Raw genomic sequence first — 10,674 nt, 5'->3', positions numbered from 1 at the left:
CCTCCATTCATGCTCTGTCACTCTCTTTTAAAAAAACAAAAAAAACAAAAAAACAATTGGGGCACCTGGTTAAGCCTTTGACTTCGGCTCAGGTCATGATCTCACAGTTCGTGGGTTCAAGCCCCGCATCAGGCTCTGTGCTGACAGCTCAGAGCCTGGAGCGTGTTTCAGATTCTGTGTCTCCCTCTCTCTGACCCTCCCCTGTTCATGCTGCCTCTCTCTCTCTCAGAAATAAATAAAAAACATTAAAATTTTTTAAAAAACAATACAAAACAAAACAAAGAAACATTTAAAAAAGTCTAGCAATAGAATTCTTTGATAATATTCTACAGAATATCATATGATAAATTCAGAAAACTTTTATGATTTTCATTTATGCTATGTTTTTAAAAATTAAAAAAAAAAATTTTTTAAACATTAAAAGCTGAAGCAGACTCCAGGCTCTGAGCTGTCAGCACAGAGTCCAATGTGGTGCTCAAACCCACTAACTGTGAGATTATGACTTGAGCTGAAGTCTGGCACTTAAGTGACTGAGCCACCCAGTCACCCCATGCTAAGATTTGTTTATGCTTTTTATTTTTTTATTTTATTTTTTTTTTAAGTAGGCTTCATGACTAGTTTGGAGTCCAACATGGGACTTGAACTCACGACTCTGATATCAAGACATGAGTTGATGAATGCCTGGGTGGCTCAGATGGTTAAGCATCCAACTCTTGATTTCGGCTCAGGTCATGATCCCACAGTTTGTGAGATGGAGCCCCATATTGGGCTTTGCACTGATAGTGCAGAACCTACTTGGGATTCTCTGTCTCCCTCTGTCTCTGTCCCTCTCCACTTGCACACACACACTCAAAATAAATAAATAAACAAACAAAAAACTAGCTAAGCTGAGATCAAGAGTTGGATGCTTAACCAACTGAGTCACCCAGGCACCCCCTTTTAAAACCCTTAACTAGCGTTCTCTCATTAATAGCAATTACATTCTTTTTCTAGCTCTTTCTTGAAGCCTGAAGTTTAGCAGTGTCCTTCTGACACCGGCTGCTCTCGCTGCCTTCCCTATTAAACACAAGCACCTAGGAAGCTGCTGGGTCTCCACTGGTCCAACTCTGGCATAGTATTCAGAAAGCCAGAAGTCAAGCTGTCTGAGGCTAGGGGCAATGCAATCAAACAAGCCTGGGCTGTGCTCAGGCTCTGTGTCCAATGTTACCAGGAAGCTGCTCTTTGAAGCATGGCTATCCTGTATCTGGATCTTCTGTAATCAACATGCTCAGTGATGTGGGCCATTCCTTGCTTACTGAAGCCCCTAGACCACATAGATGCCTGTCTACTGTACCATAATTTTCTAGGCCATTAGCTCTCATAGAGTCTCCTGATAGTTGAGAAGCAAGGAGCTATTTGGACTTAACTATTTCCTTGGTCTCTTTGAACCCTGACCCTGATTTTAAAAATATAAAGTCACTAATCTTGGATTGCAGCAATTTATTTAAAAGAAAGATTTATCAAATGTTGGGCATATCACCATAGTCAAAGTAACCAAGACTTTGGACAAGAATCTACATGGTTTTCATTGATCTGAAGAAGAACTCCTATTGTCACTCAAGTTTTATTTCAAAGATTTAAGACACGTGCTTCTGGTACACACCATGTGCCACATACCGTTGCTTCACGGTGGCCAGGTACTGTTACAGTGGAGGTCTTAAAATCAGGAGAAAGAAATCTCATTCTTTTTTTAAAATTAAAAAAAAGTTTTTTAGTGTTTATTTATTTTTGATAGAGAAAACACAAGGGGTGGGGGAGGAGAAGAGAGAGAGGGAGACACAGAATCTGAAACAGACTCCAGGGTCTGAGCTGTCAGCACAGAGCCCAACATGGGGCTCAAACCCACAGACTGTGAGATCATGACCTGAGCTGAAATCGGGTGCTTAACCGACTGAGCCACCCAGGCGCCCCAATTAAAATTTTGTTAATGTTTATTCATTTTTGAGAGACAGAGCACAAGCAGGGTTGAGACAGAGAGAGAGAGACAGAATCCCAAGCAGGCTCTAGGCTCTGAGCTGTCAGCACAGAGCTTGACGTGGGGCTCAAACTCACGGACCACAAGATCAGAGCCACCCAGGTGCCCCATCATTCTTTAGAAAAAGTTTACTTATTTTGAGACAGAGAGAGAGAGAAAGAGAATGTGAATGGGAGAGGGACAGAGAGAGAGGGAAAGAGAGAGAACCCCAAATAGGCTTTGTGCTGTTGGAGCCCAACTTGGGGCCTGATCCCATAAAGTGTGAGATCATGACCTGAGCCAAAATCAAGAGTCAGATGCTTAACCATTTGAGCCACTCAGGCACCCTGAGAGATCTCATTCTACTGGCAGTATTCATGTACTCACTCAATCACTCATTTACTACCTCACTCAATAAACATTTTTTTGAGGGAGGGAAGCAGCTATTCAGGAAAAGCTAAATGGGAAAAGATGCATGGCAGCCCTCACTTCTACAAGATTTATCCCAGTCCTGTCTGACCTGTCTGTGGGGGCAGGTTGCCCAGTGTGTATAACTCAGTCCTGTATTTTAACGTATTACATGGGGTATACGTTATTCCCCACAGGGAAATGTATTGAATGTTAAGACAAACCTAAGTTCTTTCTTTCTAAGCAAATAATCAATCTGAAAGGAAGGTGCCAATCAATAACATGCTCAGGAAACAGATGAAAGGAGGACACAGGCCTCAAACTTGAACAGATTTCTCAAGGGACCACATGTCACTTCTGAAATATAGACGAAGTAGGAGCACACATTTTACAGTCAAAAAAGTTGGAATGCTGATTCACTACTTACTAGTTAAAGGACCTTTGGTGACTGAATTAAAGCCTTCGAGACTGAGTTTCCTCATCCATGAACTAGAAGCAGGAATTCTTAATTCACAGGTTTTCTGTTTTTTTTTTTGCAAAGGTTAAAGCAAACGAGATAGTAATGCACTTAGTACAGGGCTTCCCACACAGCTGTTCCGTAAATGATAACTATTATCTCTCTTCACACTCAGAGGAGGTCTTATAAGAGAAACCTAGTCTGGATGCTTCTTGGCATATACATTCTTTCTCCTGATTTTTCCAGTCAGGAAATATTGATTTCCTACCTCTATAACTGGCTTTATGGGACATGTCTTTTAGCTCCAAAGCAGCTGGACATGGATGTGTTAGCTGCAATGAGATAAGGCTAATCAGGAAGAATAACACTATTAAACTATACATGCCCATTTGATGAATGAGTGGTAGCTTGAAGAGCGGGAAGAATCGGCCAGAGAATGGACTAAACTGAGGCTGTAAGAAGTCTAGACAAGGAGGCGGCATTTGAAATCCAAGAACAGATTAACAAATAACCCATGACATTAATATTCAGGTTGGATAATTGACTTCAGGAAGATGCAGCCAGAGGGACTGAATGTTCGTTCAGCCATGTGTGCAGACAAAGCTCTTGGATACAGGGACCTAAGAGCCCACAATATTTTGAGATCCAGGCAGGTGGGGGTAATATGAAGTTGGAGTTGAGGAACTGTCAGTTTAAGGGGGCGTCTGGAGATTTATAAAAATAATCTTAGAGATCTGAAGGGGTACCAGATAGCTTACAAATATAGGAGAACAAAGCAGTGATCTAACTACTGGAACTGATGTCCGCAAACTCGGCACTACTGACATTTTGGGTTGGGTAATTCGTTGTTGGGGGATGCTCTCACATGCATTATAATATGTTTAGCATTGGCCCTGGCTTTTACTCACCAGATGCCATTAGTATCCCCTCTCTAAGTTGTGACAACCTAAAATGTCTGCAGTCATTGCCAAGTGGTCCCAGTGCAGGGAGGGTGAAGAGATGGGAGGGGGAAAGTTTCCCTCAGTTGGGAACCACTGGGTTAGATTATGCCTGCTGAGAGAGCGCTGCTCCAACGATGAAAGCTGGGGTGAGAGGGTCTCAGGGATAAGCTGATCCACAATAAGTAATGCCTGACAGGGACCTAGGAAGACAGCGTAGTGAGGATTCTGTCCAGATCCCTGCCCCTTCTATCATTTCTGTGTAACTTGTCCAATCTTCTCCTCCTCCTCTCCCTCTTCCTCCCCCCTCCACTTCTTCCTTTCTTCTTCCTTTTCTCCTCTGTCTCCTCCCTCTCACTCTCCTGTCTCTCCTTCCTCTTCCTCTTCCTCTTCGCCTTCTCCTCTTCCTTCTCCTTTTTCTTCCTTTTATTATTATTTTTTATTTTTATTTTTTTTGAGAGAGAGACAGCCAAGCAGTGGGGGTTGGGGAGGGAGCGTGGGGAGAAGGGAGGGAGGGAGAGAGAGAGAGAGAGAGAGAGAGAGAATCTTAAATAGGCTCAATGATGAGCTTGGAGCCCAATACAGGGCTGGATCCCACAACCTTGGGATCATGACCTGAGCCAAAATGAAGGGCTGGACACTCAACTGACTGAGCCAACCAGACACTCCTGTTAAGCTTCTTTTGTCAGAATAGGCAGTTAGTTAGGTTCTGAAAGGATACCTGGAGGCTGGCAAGAAGGAAGTCATGCCCAACTACTGGGAGAGTCAGAGGCCTGTCCTGGCAGCACTCCACAAGAAGTGAGATCAACCCAGAAAGGCCCAATGCGGCGGGTGCCATGACAGGAAACCCCTGACCATAAAAGGAAGAAAAGGCATGAAATCCTGCATCTCTGCCTCAAGTAATGTATGTTTCACCCTCTAGTTAACAACTGTCTGTAAAAGATAGAAACCCAAATTCCAGGGGATGCGTCTCTGTCTCTCTCTGTCTCTGTCTCTCTCTCCCTCTCTGGGCTCATCTGCTCTCATATCTCAAGAGTGTACTTTTGCTTTAACAAACTTTCCCGCTTGTGTTGCTCACCGGCTATGCTGTGTCTCTCCTTGAATTCTTTTCCGTGAGAAGACCAAGAACCTTCCACAACAGCTTTGGGGATGGGCTGGGTTGAGGGCTTGGGGTCTCCCCAGTTCACCTGGCAATACTTTCAGCATGATTTTGCCTCCAAACTGCTGCCCGTGGACTTCTGGAATTTCTTTGCTCCACATACTTGAAAGTCCTAGTACCTGAGGGAGCTCTTGGCCACTGGCTGGTGTGTAAGAGAGCTCCCTTGCCCAGAGGGTTGGGGCTTTCCCTGACTGGCCTCTTTTGCTTCCCTGCTTCTCCCTCCCACTTTCTACCCGCTTCTCCTGGGAATGCATCCTGAATAAATTAACTGCACACAAGTCTCTCCTTAGGGTCTGCTCCCAGGGAACCCAGCTTAATAGAGGCAGTAGGGCTGCACTTGAGAAACAGACTCAGGTGTGAGAAACAAGTCCAGGAAAGCAGAAAAGAGTGAAGACTATGAATGATGAGTCTGGCCTGAGCACCCTCCAACCCCTCACCGTCAGCGTGGTTTCCAACATGAGACCCAGCAGTGAGAAGACTAGACAGTGTGGTCTTGGTCTCAGGACCAAAGGTGAAAGCAAAAATAGAGCACAAGGCCTCAAGGCAATACAAGAATAATGGAACTATTAGAGGAAATACCTCTAAAATGATTTGTTGTTAATGTTAAATATCTCCAGAAAATCTTCACTACAGAATGAAGGAGTTTGTAATCCTCTGGACCCTGAAAGTGTTGAAAGGGAGTATTTCAATCTGTACTTGTGTAATGTAGAAAGACCCTGGCAAATCTGTGTAGTGCTCCCTGCTCCCTTTGTTGTTTAAACCATTCTGTGAGCTCCTTGGAGCGGAGGACATCTTTCAGCCGGGACTGTTGCTTTTGCTTTTTCATCGTGGAACTATTTCTGCGCCATTTGCACTCACGTGTGCTCTGGTACGTGACTGATAACAATGATTTAGGGAAGGACCAGCTAAGAGAAGTTTCCTAATAAAGTTGGCAGTCCTGTTAAAAATCGGTTCCTTCACTGTTACTACATTGTTGCTGCCTTTCCACGCAACAGGCAACAAACTGATGCACCAAGTATAAAATATGTTCTTAAAGCAGTTACAACAAAGACAGAAAATAAAGTGTTTAAAAAAATAATTTTGGAGGGGCACCTGGCTGGCTCAGTCCATAGAGCATGTGACTCTTGATTCAGGGTTACAAGTTTGGGCCCCATGCTGGGTGTAGGCATTACTTAAAATTTAAAAACAAAAATTTTAAAAATTCATCTATAAAAAAGGATTTGAAGAGTAACCGTAAAAGGCATATAAACAACTTATTCTTAAATCTAGGAACACAGTGTTTAAAAGAGCAAATTATGGGTTCTCCACTCATAATTTGTCTTTTGTAATCATTTCCTTATTCTGTAAGGAAACCATGTGTTCTTTAGTCAGTATGTAATTTAGACCAGCTAGCAAGTTACAATTTTTAATTCTGAAAATTAAAGTTTAAGGGATTCTTTGAGAATATGTTTTAAAAAATGCATAGACAGCATGTACCAGGAGGCATTAAAGGCTAATCATTTTTGGGCTCAGTAAAATTCTTTGAAAAAGAAAACTGTAAAAATGAATTCATTTCAGGAAAATTTATTCAGAGATAGAGAAATAATGATGATGAAGGAAAAGACAATAGAGTGAGATTAAAATAAGTCTAAAATTTAATTCCCAGAAGCGATTAATTATTAGTTTAACATATTTTTCATCTCTAAATATAAAGTTTAACTTACAAATAATACTTAATACATAATTACTGATAAGAAGTGAGTATGAAAGCATTTACAAATACATTTGCAAATGGGGTGGCTCAGTTCGTTAGGTGTCCGGCTTCAGCTCAGGTCATAATCTCATGGTTGGTGGGCTTGAGCCCTGCGTTGGGCTCTGTACTGACAGCTCAGAGCCTGGAGCCTGCTTTGGATTCTGTCTCCCTCTCTCTCTGCCCCTCCCCTGCTCATGCTCTGTCTCTCTCTCTCAAAAATAAATAAACATTTAAAAAATACATTTGCATATAAAATTTCATATTAACTCATCCAACTAACAGATCCCTGATATATTTTCTTGAACACAGTTGCCCATGTTCTGTATCATGTGAACGCCTTACCCTGATTACATGAGCCAATCACCTTTGACCATAGCTGTTGGAACCAGGGTTATCTCCTGGTCCTGTCTTCAAGGACAGTTGATCTGTATTCTTTTAAGTGACCTAGGAGGTGGTCTGGCAAAAAGCAGAGTGAAATCGGAATATAGCATTTATACTCGATTGCTGAACTACTTAGATTTTTTTTCTAATTTTTAGTAATTTTTTAGAAGTTTGAATGTGACACATCAAGGGAAAGTATGTAGTTGGAAGGGTAGAGAAACAAGTTAAATGGCACAGAGAAAGGAGAAAAGCAGCAGACATCATGAGGAAACTAAAGCTATGAGAGAGCAGGATCCTGGTGACATATAGAGTCAGGAGTGAGGCAACTGGTTGGTAGAAGCAAGAGAAATATTAGCAGAAACATGGAGTAGATTGTCTTGGTAATACTTCAGGATCAGATGAGGGAGAAGGAAGCATCTGTGTTGAGCATCTGATTTCAGCTCAGGTCATGATTTCAGTTTGTGAGTTTGAACTCAGTGTTGGGTTTTGCGCTGACAGCTCAGAGCCTGGAGCCTACTTTGGATTCTGTGTCCCCCTCACCCTCTGGCCTTCCCCTGCTCATGCTCTGTTTCTCTCTGCCTCAAAAATAAACACTAAAAAATTAAAAAGAAATAGGTTGGGCGGGGGGCTGGGTGGCTCAGTCGGTTAAGTATCCTGCTTCAGCTCAGGTCATGATCTCATGGGTTCATGGGTTCGAGCCCCGCATCGGGCTCTGTGATGATAGCCAGCTCAGAGCCTGGAACCTCTTTCGGATTCTGTGTCTCCCTCTCTCTCTCTCTCTCTCTCTCTGACCCTCCCCTACTCACACTGTCTCTCTCTCTCTCTCAGAAATAAATAAAACATTAAAAAATAAAAAAAAATAGGTTGGTAGTAATTGAAACTGTTGGTGTGCATAAGATTACTCCAGAAAATAAGGAAAAGAGAGGAAAGAATAGAATTCTGGGGAAATACTAATCTCTGGAGTAGCTGGGAGAGAGAAAAGTCCAAGAGGAGAATAAGTGAAAAATGGTGAAATCTGAGGGATTGAACAACTAGAAAGGTAATATGAGTAATGTTTGTATTTCACCATTATCTGAACCAGATATTTCAGAAAGACAAGTTTTCTTGTTACACATGAATACATGCTCATTGTTAAATAAATACATTTTCCAAAAGATTCACCATAAAGGCTAGGAAAAAAGAAAAAGACATGGGTTTCCTAATTTTCAACTAGAAGTTTAAAGCTTGTTCATAACTAAGTTTATTTATCTTTTTAATTTTTTTAATGTTTATTCATTTTCTGAGAGAGAGAGAGAGAGAGAGAGAGAGAGAGAATTCCAAGCAGGCTTTGCTCTGAGCTGTCAGCACAGAGCCTGACGCAGGGCTCAAACTCAGGAGCTGTGAGATCATGACCTGAGCCCAAGTCGGACATTTAACTGACTGAGCCACCCAGGCGCCCCTAGCTGATTTCTTAACTTGTAGAATCAAGAATGATTTTTACCCCTACTAACTTGGTTGGTTTTGGCATAAAGTCATGCTTTGCTTCTGTGGCAGTACAGTTTCTCTGGGCATATGTACATAGAAAACTACTTGGTTTTGTTATTTATTTAATTTGATTTTTGAGAGAGAGAGAGAGACAGAAAGAGAGAGAGAGATTGGACACGGGTGGGGGTGAAGAGCAGAGCAGAGACAGAGAATGAAAATCTTAAGCAGGCTCCATGCTCAGTGCAGAGCCCAATGGAACTCTATCCCATGACCTTGAGATCATGACCTGAGCCGAAATCAACAGTCTAGGTGCTTAATCCCGCTCAACTGACTGAGGCAGCCCAAGAGGATCATTTAACAAAAACAGTTTATTTATTTTTGAGAGAGAGAGAGAGAGAGAGAGAGAGAGACGAAGCATGAGCAGGGAAGGGGCAGAGGGAGGGGGAGACACAGGTGGAAGCAGGCTCCAGGCTCTGAGCTCTCAGCACAGAGTCCCACGTGGGGGCTCCAACCTGTGAACCTGAGATCATAACCTGAGCCTAAGTCGAATGCTTCAGATGGGGCACCCAGGCACCCCACAAGAGGGTCNCCACGTGGGGGCTCCAACCTGTGAACCTGAGATCATAACCTGAGCCTAAGTCGAATGCTTCAGATGGGGCCACCCAGACACCCCACAAGAGGGTTATTTTTAACAGCTCCCTGGGACATCAAGAATAATGTCTGCCATGGGGCGCCTGGGTGGCTCCAAGTCAGTCGACCATCCGGCTTCGGCTCAGGTCATGATCTCACAGTTGGGTTTCGTGCCCCGCGTTGGGGTCTGTGCTGACAGCCAGCTCAGAGCCTGGAGCCTGTTTCGGACTCTGTGTCTCCCTCTCTCTGCCCCTCGCCCCACTCGTGCTCTGTCTCTGTCTCAAAAATAAATAAACTATAAAAAATTTTTTTTAAAAATGTCTGCCATATATTCTACCTAACATTTTGTTTTCTGAATTCAGTTTTTAATACATAAAGCTTATGTTATAGGACCTATCAAATTTCCCAAAGTCGCAATAGGCACAAATGATAAAAACTAGTGTTCTGAGAGCTCTATTACCTCATCTGCTACCTTTATCCATCCTTGCGTTACTTCTTGTCAGATGAGGAAAAAAATTATTTAGTTTACAAAGTACTTGTGGTGCAAGGCCTTATTTTACAGCCAAATCTTTCCACCCTGACAATCTCACACTCAACTGCCCTGCATACTGCAAAGATGTCATCTGCTCCATTGCCTGAGGTGTTCATTTCTTCATCTCCTACCTCTACCCTGGTTCAGGCTTTCCATCTACCCTTTTCTGCTTTCTACTCAGTGGTTGCAAGATGTTTTGGGCAAAAGCATAGGCACCTAGATCTTGGGAAGCACAGAGGATTTTTCTGTTTACTTTCCCCTCAATATTTGTTACCTAACGAAGGCTTTTATATCGGTTTCTTATTTGAGCATCAAAACTATTTTTAGTAGGGTATTCATGCATTAAAATGTTTATTGATCATCTACTATATGCCAAGGAGTATTCTAAGTGCTGGAGATACAGAAGGGAACAAAACAGAGGGGGAAAATATCCCAATGCCTTTTAGCTGGGAAATTGGCGGTAAAAGGGGCCGGGCAGATCGCGTGGCTCCTGGCAGGTGTAAGGAGGAATTCTGACTTTTACCTTGGGCGAAATGGAAAGCCAGGGGAGGGTCTGGAACCAAGTGTAGTTTCCTCTGCCATTTTACAAATTAGGAAATAAATAACTACTCGCAGTAAGTGCGTCAGTATGCTTTGTGCAACTCTGTGGAGGAATTGCAATTTAGGTACTTAGATGGAAAAAAAAGCAAACAAAACAAAACAGGAGGTAGGCGTTGATTTGAGGCCACTAGCCCAGAGATTCCAGGGGGCAGAAATGAAGAGGGACAGGACGGATGAAGATTAATACAAAAAGAAGCGAATTGTTTACACCGAAATGCAATGTAACACGACCATACCCTAAGAGACTCGCCAAGATATACGAGTGGCTCCGTTCTGACAGCTGTCACCTATTAAAAAGAAGCACATTTAAACGGGGCAAACGGTGGCCCAAGCCTAGCGGGTTGCCCAAAGTCGAGCTGGAGAAAGCCGCCCAGGTGGGA

The sequence above is a fragment of the Crocuta crocuta genome, unplaced genomic scaffold (genome assembly GCF_008692635.1).
Source record: "Crocuta crocuta isolate KB4526 unplaced genomic scaffold, BGI_CrCroc_1.0 scaffold791, whole genome shotgun sequence".
Classification (NCBI taxonomy): domain Eukaryota; kingdom Metazoa; phylum Chordata; class Mammalia; order Carnivora; family Hyaenidae; genus Crocuta; species Crocuta crocuta.
This window is presented reverse-complemented; position numbering follows the sequence as displayed.